The 9,119-nt window shown below is 48.3% G+C and overlaps 1 long non-coding RNA gene across 1 annotated transcript; it reads left to right on the plus strand.

Annotated features, from left to right (window-relative positions):
* Positions 1 to 42: 42 nt before the first annotated feature.
* On the plus strand, positions 43 to 6,089 carry LOC142289979 (uncharacterized). The gene is made up of 3 exons (XR_012750195.1): positions 43 to 138; positions 5,839 to 5,941; positions 6,030 to 6,089. It is a non-coding gene; the product is annotated as an uncharacterized LOC142289979 (long non-coding RNA).
* The last annotated feature ends 3,030 nt before the right edge of the window (positions 6,090 to 9,119 follow it).

The following is a 9,119-nucleotide window of genomic DNA, read 5'->3' on the forward strand; positions in this document are numbered from 1 at the left end:
TCTTTTGTAGGGTTTCTTCAGTCTAGCCCAGCTGGCTCAAGAAGGAATCTCTATACCCGAGTATTTATTAAGACACCTGGAAATCGAGACATCTTTGTATCTTGACAATCGTTCCCTGGCCATAGAGCTCTATGAAAGGTGCAAATAATGGACTCTTATTTCCAGTGCTGCATATAATACCAGTCTCATCATCATATATGTAGCGATTGTGCATTCTTCTATTTAGTGTTAAATATCTTCTGGACATTTTCCTGTTTTAATTTTTTTTTAATTTGCAAGGGACATGTATTCAATCAGTAATTAAAGGGAGTCTGTTGCCCCCAAAATACAGAGACTTAGCCCCTATAAAAATCATCCATCATTATACAGTTCAGTTGTTTATTGGCGGCTGAGAGATCTATTGTTAATCCATATACAAATGATGAGGCTCAGTGCACCGTTGCACCACTCAGTTTGCATTTTGAGCACTCCCCCGGTCCTGATTGACAGCGATTGCTTCCTTAGAGGGATCGCTGCCAATCTCAATATTCATCCTTGTCTACTAAGTAAATGACGTCAGGAGACCTATGTAAGAGATGTTCTCCATCCCCCCTCCTCTCTGAAGCCACTCGCTGTATCAGTGCAACGAGCAGCGGCTGCAGACAGGAACCAAAAATCTGAGTGCACCCACACTGTGTATGTGCTGCTGGGCTCCTGCAGTGTCAGTGCGCATTTGACACGCCCACGTGGTCGGAGGTTACCCGTCACCGGGCCGCGGTTCTCTTGGGTCGCCGCAGTGGCTTCACCCGGTTCCATGACCTTGTCCGGTGTCATTAAAGGCTGGGGATGATGGGGGTAGTTGTTTGTAACGTTACCTGTGGTGCGCGGCCGGTATGAGCCGTCGCTGTGGATGCTGTCTCTTCTGGGGCAGATGGTGACTCGGCTCGGGTGTTTCAGCTCTCCAGAGGTAGAGCTAGGCCCCATGAAGGACGATGGCAGTAGTAGTACTCGCCTGACGCTGTTAGCGCTGTGGAGCGATAGTGAGGGTGCCGGCAGTAACGGGACGACACAATCTGTGCAGTTCAAGGTCTCTTTACTCACTAGTCATACACTGCCGTTGGACATGCCGATTCCCGCTGTGATAGGCTCCAGCCGATCCCAGAAATACTTCGGAGGTTGTGACTGGCGGTCCCTTCCGTTAGTTTCCTTTCAGTGGTATGTCTCCATCCCAGGTCCTGGGCCGTGGAATGGGTCACGGGTGCCTGCTGCACTCCCAGCGAACCCTGGGATTCCCCTTCTTTTCCTAAGAACCTGGGTCGAGCCTACAGCTCCAGACCATGGGCCCCGAACTGTTTGTCTTCTGCCTGCTCCTCCTAAGTGTGACGTCATACGGACACTGTCCGGTGCTCACTGCTTATTGTGTGTCTGATGGCTCCTAACTTCCCCTGTAGGTGCCCCGCCTCCTGGGTTCCTGACTAGTGGATATGAGATCCCATACCTTGTAATGGCTACCCCCAGCACCTACCCTAGCCCGTTCCCAGTGACAAAACCCCCATGTTATGTGTTGGTTGTGGTTATCAGCGATGATCTCCTCCATATTCAAGATAAATATTGCACCTTAAGTGAGGTGCGGTACCCTGTGGCGTCTGAAGCCGCAGGGGCGTCACACATGCTCTGAGATGCAGATTGAGTTTCAAGCACTGCTCACTTTCCGGAAGAAAGGATTGTCCATCTGGATCAGGGGGAGAGCTACAAATGCAAATTGGGGGCATACCTGTGCTCTGAGCCCTTGGCCACACCAAGGGTGCACAAAGGCACACTGATTTGATTGAGTGAATTAATTTGCTTTCTGAGCCCCTAATACACTAAAATGTAAACTGCTGCTATGATTTATATAGGGGCGAAGTCATTGTCAAGAGAGACAAAGATACCCATGCCATGTTTTACTATATGACGCCTTATTATACAGAAATACTTATCTAATATGGAATTAAATGGAGTTTGTCAGGAATCTTATAAATTATGTAGTTGTATGTGTGACGCCCTGACAAAATCAGGGTGTCACAGATGACTGCACCCCTCTTCCAGGTTCAGGATTCCCTCCTCCTTGGCCCTCCATCAGAAACCCCCACATCCAGGTACACAACATCAGCCAGCAAAGCCTAGTCACCCCCCATGACCATAGGACCACACCAGTGGACGGGGCCAAGCGGATGGTGACGCCCACCTAGGCGTTCTGAGGTTGTAATGGGAGGGAACAAGTCAGTTCAGTGAGAACAGAGAAAGTGAGAGGAGTGTGAAGCGACAGGGTAGTCAGGGGTTGGAGATCCGGTTGCGGGAGACCTTAAGTGGACAGGGGCAGGGTTGTAGCCCGCCAGTATCGACAGCGGGAATCTGGTCCGGAGGCCGTGCACAACAGGGTACCTGGACCCTAGAGCAAGGACAGCTTCAAGCACCTTACTAATTGACCAGCTGGGGACAAGATTTCAGGTCTTTTCCCACAGGAGGCCCAGATAGAGCGAGACGGAAGCCAAACGAGGGGGATAGGGCTCCGCAATTGCCTGCTAATGTCGCGGGCGGAGGAGGGGACGCCGCGCTCTCCCTCTGCTCGGGTCCGGCTGCCGCGGCTGCTGCGGCCTGCTGCTGCTCGGTGGCTCGAGCGATGGGCCGGATCCCGGGGACTCGAGCGGCGCTCCTCGCCCGTGAGTGAAAGGGGATTGGGATTTGGGATAGTTTATTGTCCGTGACGCCACCCACGGTTGTGGTGATTTGTTGACACCACCGCTGCTCTGTATGGGGATCCCGGGGATTGATGACAGGGAGCAGCAAAGTTGTTGGTTCTCCCCTCCATGGGTAGGGGGTAGTTGTCCCGGGGCCCAGTGATGAAGTGGGTGATGCAGGGCTTGGTGGGGTGCAGGGACGCGGTGGCAGCGCTGTGCCTTGCGGCACCGTGGTACTCACTCAGCCTGAGACGATGACACAGTTCTCGGTAAAACACACGGCTGGAAAGACGGTTCCCACGGACGGCTGCACTTGCTTTCCCCAGTAGGTGACGGTGACGGTCCCTTTTTCCTGCACCTAAGATGATGATGGTTTCGATGGGTTCCCACCGGTAACCCGCTCCCCGGCTTGGATATGGGCCAGAGGAGCCCTACTTTGCCCGCAGGCGCTGGCCCTGAGAAACTGGTGCCCTGGCGGTGGCGGTGTCTCTCTGTAACGGTTGGACTGTTGCCTTCAATCGGGACTTGCTTGTTGGGAGACCCAGAGGTCCCCTTCACTAACGGATTTGGCAAATTCACGGCGACTCCTAGCCTTGCCGGGATCCGAAAGACCCCTGCCACTGGTGCTGACTGCGCTTCGTATACCGCTCCGGTACCGCCGGGCCACCACCCATCTGCGGTCCTTCCAGCAACCTCCAAGCAGTCACCCCTGCAGACAGTCACCGCCGTCTGCTGACCTTGCTGTCTCTCAGTCCGGGGCACACACCCGGACCAGCTTCAGGCTTTACAAACTGTCACTTTTCTGTCCTTCACTCAAGCTCCTCTACCACTTCCTTCTCCTTCCTCCTCCCTAGCTTGACTGCCTGGTTCTCCCGCCTCCAGGGCTGTGAACTCCTCGGTGGGCGGAGCCAACCGCCTGGCCCACCCCCTTGTGTGGACATCAGCCCCTGGAGGAAGGCAACAAGGATTTTAGGTTAGCCTTGGTGTTCCTAACTGGGGTGTAGGGTGTGGTGGTGTTGTGACCTGTGACCCCTGGCTTGCCCAGGGCGTCACACTAAGATCCCACGGGTCAGTTCTCGCGGGCCACAGCTCCCAACACATAGACTCACTGGGAGTGGACTTCCCCGTTTCATGCGGAGTAGTTACAAAAAGGACACAAACACTAAGTGCAGGAGGAAGAGACCCCTGTTTGCTGTACCAGGGTGTGGGATCTGAACACACCCGCCGGAGGTCACCGGTCACTGGCAATTTGGTTTACCATCTGTACTCTGTGTGACGTTATTGAGTTACTGGGAGTACACCAATACCACCCGGTCCAACCTACAGATTGCGCTCTGCAGCCCCATCCCACCTGCATTGAAAGCCCCGGGACAACATATGGATCCTTAAAAGAGAAATCTGTCATTTGCAATGACCCTTTATAATAAGCTGTGGAGGTGGATTCTCTGGGAGATCTATCTCCGGCCCATAGGTCTTAGCACCTCATTTATATATTAAGAAAATTAAGGATTATTCTGGAATATGACATCAGATCACAGATATAAGGATATTATTTTATTCAACTTTCTATGACCTACATGTCCATTTACTGTAGATGGATTTGGAGGGCTGATCTTACAGATTTCCTTTTAAAGGGGTTATCCTTGATTACGACATTAATGACCTGTTCTTCTTATAGGTAATCAGTATTAGATCCAGAGACCAACCCCCAACGATCTGCTATAAATGGGTCCCATGGTGGCCAGAAAAACTATGTACAGAGACTTAAAACCACATCTCTGTACTCTCTGTAGTTGCCATTCTGCAGTATCCAGGGATGGCCACTACATAGTGCACGGAGCTGTTCACTGTTTATTTCCAGTGGACTCGTGATCTGCTCACTGCTGATCAGTGGGGGTGCTGGGTGTCTTCCCTCCAATGACCTGGAATTGATGACTATTCTTAAGGCCGTGTCACACTAAGCAACATCGCTAGCAACATCGCTGCTAACGAACAACTTTTGTGACGTTGCTAGCGATGTTGCTGTGTGTGACATCCAGCAACAACCTGGCCCCTGCTGTGAGGTCGTTGGTTGTTGGTGAATGTCCTGGGCCATTTTTTAGTTGTTGCTGTCCCGCTGTGAAGCACAGATCGCTGTGTGTGACAGCGAGACAGCAACAACTAAATGTGCAGGCAGCAGGAGCCGGCTTCTGCGGAGGCTGGTATCCACAGTAAACATCGGGTAACCAAGAAGCCCTGTCCTTGGTTACCCAATATTTACCTTTGTTACCAGCCTCCACCGCTCTCACTGTCAGTGCCGGCTCCTGCTCTGTGCACATGTAGCTAGCTGCAGGACACATCGGGTTAATTAACCCGATGTGTGCTGTAGCTAGGAGAGCAGGGAGCCAGCGCTAAGCGGTGTGCGCTGCTCCCTGCTCTGTGCACATTTAGCTGCAGCACACATCGGGTAATTAACCCGATGTGTGCTGTAGCTAGGAGAGCAAGGAGCCAGCGCTCAGTGTGTGCTGCTCCCTGCTCTCTGCACGTGTAGCTCCGTGCGGTGGTAACCAAGGTAAATATCGGGTTGGTTACCCGATATTTACCTTAGTTACCAAGCGCAGCATCTTCCACGCGGCGCTGGGGGCTGGTCACTGGTTGCTGGTGAGCTCACCAGCAACTCGTGTAGCGACGCTCCAGCGATCCCTGCCAGGTCAGGTTGCTGGTGGGATCGCTGGAGCGTCGCAGTGTGACATCTCACCAGCAACCTCCTAGCAACTTACCAGCGATCCCTATCGTTGTTGGGATCGCTGGTAAGTTGCTTAGTGTGACGGTACCTTTAAGGACAGTATCAGTATTTGCTTTTAAACAGCTTGTAATCATGTCGAGAGTTTAAAGGGGTTGTCCAGGTTTTGCAAAAAAGTCTGCCATCACTCTGTGACTGCAGACTTGTGAGTCCTCACAGTGTGCGCTCTCAGGATTCTCCTGTGGCGGAAATGGATGGTTATGTGAGGAGTTGGATAAAAAAGCCTAAAGCTTTTCATAAGTAAGAGATATAATTAGGGATGAGACTATGGAGAACACACAGGACGCATAGTAATTCTTTAATGATTTTGTTGTTTAGAACTGTATAAAAATAACTTTCTTATTATTTATTCTTCAGGTGTCAGAATCACAGCAGTGACGAGACCATCAGTCCTTGCACATTGGTGCTGCTTTACCTGCAGCTGACTGACGCCTGGCATTTCTTACTGAATTCCTCTTTGGTACTGTTCAGCACTACCCTTCACAACAATATACTGGAATTGTCCAAAGTTATTGTACAACTTTCATTACTTTTTTATTCTCTTCTAGGTTCATTTACTGGTGACCGTCATACTGGCAACATTTACATTGCAGTGTGCGTATACTCTACGAGGTGAGACCTCATCAAATATCTACAAGTAGGCCAGCCAGCTTCATTCATTCCAAGGGCAGCCTAAGCATCTACAATTATGTATTACATCTTAAGTGGGACTGTAGATTACAAAATAATTTGTATGCCTTCAGTTCTATTGAAAAATTGTGCAATATATACACAAAATCAGACTGGTTTACCCTGGGCCCACCATAAAAAAATCATTCTTGGGGCCCACTATGTAGCTATGCAGGGTGCCAACGGGCAGTAGTCGTGGGCGACGGATTGACTCTAGACACCCCGGCACTCTAAATGTGTGTTCATGTAGGCCACATACTGCCTCTGTTCTTGGCTGAACATTCAAGAGATATATAGAAGGGGTTAAAGCCGCGCATCAGCCACATATGAAACTGTAGAAACGTTGATGAAGGATAATATTCTTTTTATTTCATCGGTCTACGCGTTTCAAGGTCAAAGACCTCTTCTTCAGGACCAGTACATCAACAAAAGGCCTGTTGATGTAGGCCTCAGGAGACCACCAGTTCAACGCAAACAGCAGTTCTTTACCGAAAGAGTTCTGACTGTTCCTCAGGAACAATTTCACACGGGGAAAAACAAGCACATAACTTCCAATATGTTCCAGTTTTATAGCACATCATCAAACATGTGTTCAGCTCCCGCTAGGTTGTTTCCAAAGTTACTGGCCCTATGAGTTCCAGCACAATCCAACCCAACACAACAATATACTTAGTACAGTTGCTTTTCTTCCAGCAGGTCTGTGTCTAGTCTACATAACGGTCTAGTAATGACCAGAGCAAAGCCTTGTGCTCCCAGATGCTCAGGGACAAACTGCTTGGGTAAAGGACTATGTTCGCCAGAACCTTGGCAAATGAGGGGCCTGGCCATTAGCCTTCGGTCTAGGGCTGCTTGTTCAAAGGTTGGCCTCTAGCCCTCTTGTTGATCTCGTTTAATGCTTGGACCAAAATCGTGGATTACACTATCTCCAGTCCTCTCTCTCTCTCTTCTTTTTCCTACCACAAATCACCCAATTCTTACAGCCTCTACAGCTTGCAGGCTGTATGTCCATCCTTACTACACACTAGGTCTCCACTCCACTTTTGCTTCTGCTCTAAGAAGAGCAATCTGCTTTCCCTATATACTAACACCTCCCGTCGTGGGCTAGTCCAAGCACTTAACTGTTAGGGGCCCTACAGTCAAGCAACTACCTAAACAAGTACTATGCAACACATTACCACATACAAAAAATACTATTCACTACAGCTTACATTATACATCACACAGGAACATGTTACAAATCACATAACACAGTAAATGCAAAAGACACAAGACATTCATTATTCACACCACACAACAATATGATGACGTGATTCGTGTCTTCAGGGGCAGGAACACGACAGCCATAGTCCACCACTCTTACAGCTAAGAGTTTTACCAATTGTGTGGTAAAAGTGCTAATACCTGGGTATAATACAAGTAAATACACTTAAAGTGCCACTCCAGCATGTTTTTCTTATTTCCCCCTGGAGTAGTTCTTCTAATCTAAGGTCCCTGACTTTACTCTTATACTCGCCCTCTGGCATCTTCATCCGCTATTGCCACCGCTCTGGTCAGTCTTCTGTGATTTAAGACCTGCCGGCAGGTGTAATGTTTTATGGATTGAGCTGGAGGTCACAACTCATACAAGTATACGAGAGCCTTGTTCTTGCTCTCGTATACTTGAATTGAGAGTTTGTGACATAACGTCTGGCCAATCAGAAGTTTCAATCACAAGATGGTGCTGAGGGACCAGAGTAATGCTGAAAAAAGAATTACGTCAGAACAGGATGTGTGGAGTTAATAAAGGGGCAAAAGAGGGGTTTTTTTGTATTTCATTTGAAATAAAATATATTTTTGGTGTTTATTTCTTTTCACTTACAGATTAGTAATGAGGGGGTCTCAGACGCCTCCCATCACTAATCTAGGGCTTAGTGGCAGCTGTGAGCTGTCATTATTATTATTATTACCCCTGTACCAGGGCATTCTGGATGAGCCAGGTAAAGTTCCGGCATTGTCACAGCTAATGGATGCTACAATTCTGAGCGACTGCAGGCTGCTATGTTTAGGCTGGGGGGACTCAATAACCATGGGTTTCCCCAGCCTGGGAATACCGGCCCCCAGCTCTCAGTTTTATCATGGCTGGGTATCAAAATTGGTGGGACCACACTTTCTTTTTTTTTTTTTTTTAAATTTTTTAATTTAAAAAAAAAAAAAGGCTGCATGGTTTCCATTTATTTTGATTCACAGCCAAGATAAGTGCACGACTGGGGTCTGCAGCCTGTAGCCATATGCTTTATCTGTGTTAGGTATGATATGGGGGGAACCTATGCAAACTTCTTTTTTGTTATTTTTACACCAACAGCGTCTGTAATTGCAAGCAGTTAGACACTCCCACAGGGTAGGGGCGCGGTCTGACTGCAACCAATCACAGATGCGGGGACTGCCGGTTTACAGGGGAAGCAGTGCATATGCATGAGGTTAATGAGGGGTCCCGGAAGTAGTGTTATCGCCACGCTGAAGACTGGTAAGTATAACACGCCTGCTCTAATCCCTCTATCCCTTCTACCACCAGTTTAAAGCACATTATTTGGGTCCCCACAGACTTATATAGGGACCGGCTCCAGCCAGAGATCTGTTTTTGGTTTTTTTTTCGTTTTTTTTTTAAATTTGGTTCGACCCAGCGATCATGGGTATTTACGGGTTCGCCTATCACTACTAGTGACAAGAAAGAGCTAACATAAGTAAGGCTATGTATTGAAAAGTAGTTGGTTTAAAAAAGAAAATGCATGCAATTCTTCAAAGTGGTTACTGATAGAATCCATTCCAACTAGGTATTTTCCTATCAAAAAGTTTCAAGGGAAAAAAAAATTCTAAAATCCTCCAAAATCTTTTCAGAAAAAGAAAAATTAAAATAAATAAATAAAAATTCCCCCAAAACTGTATATGCACTGCATACAATTTGTATCCTAGCAAAGTGGCTTCTGAAAAAA

Source organism: Anomaloglossus baeobatrachus, chromosome 1, assembly GCF_048569485.1.
Source record: "Anomaloglossus baeobatrachus isolate aAnoBae1 chromosome 1, aAnoBae1.hap1, whole genome shotgun sequence".
Lineage (NCBI taxonomy): Eukaryota > Metazoa > Chordata > Amphibia > Anura > Aromobatidae > Anomaloglossus > Anomaloglossus baeobatrachus.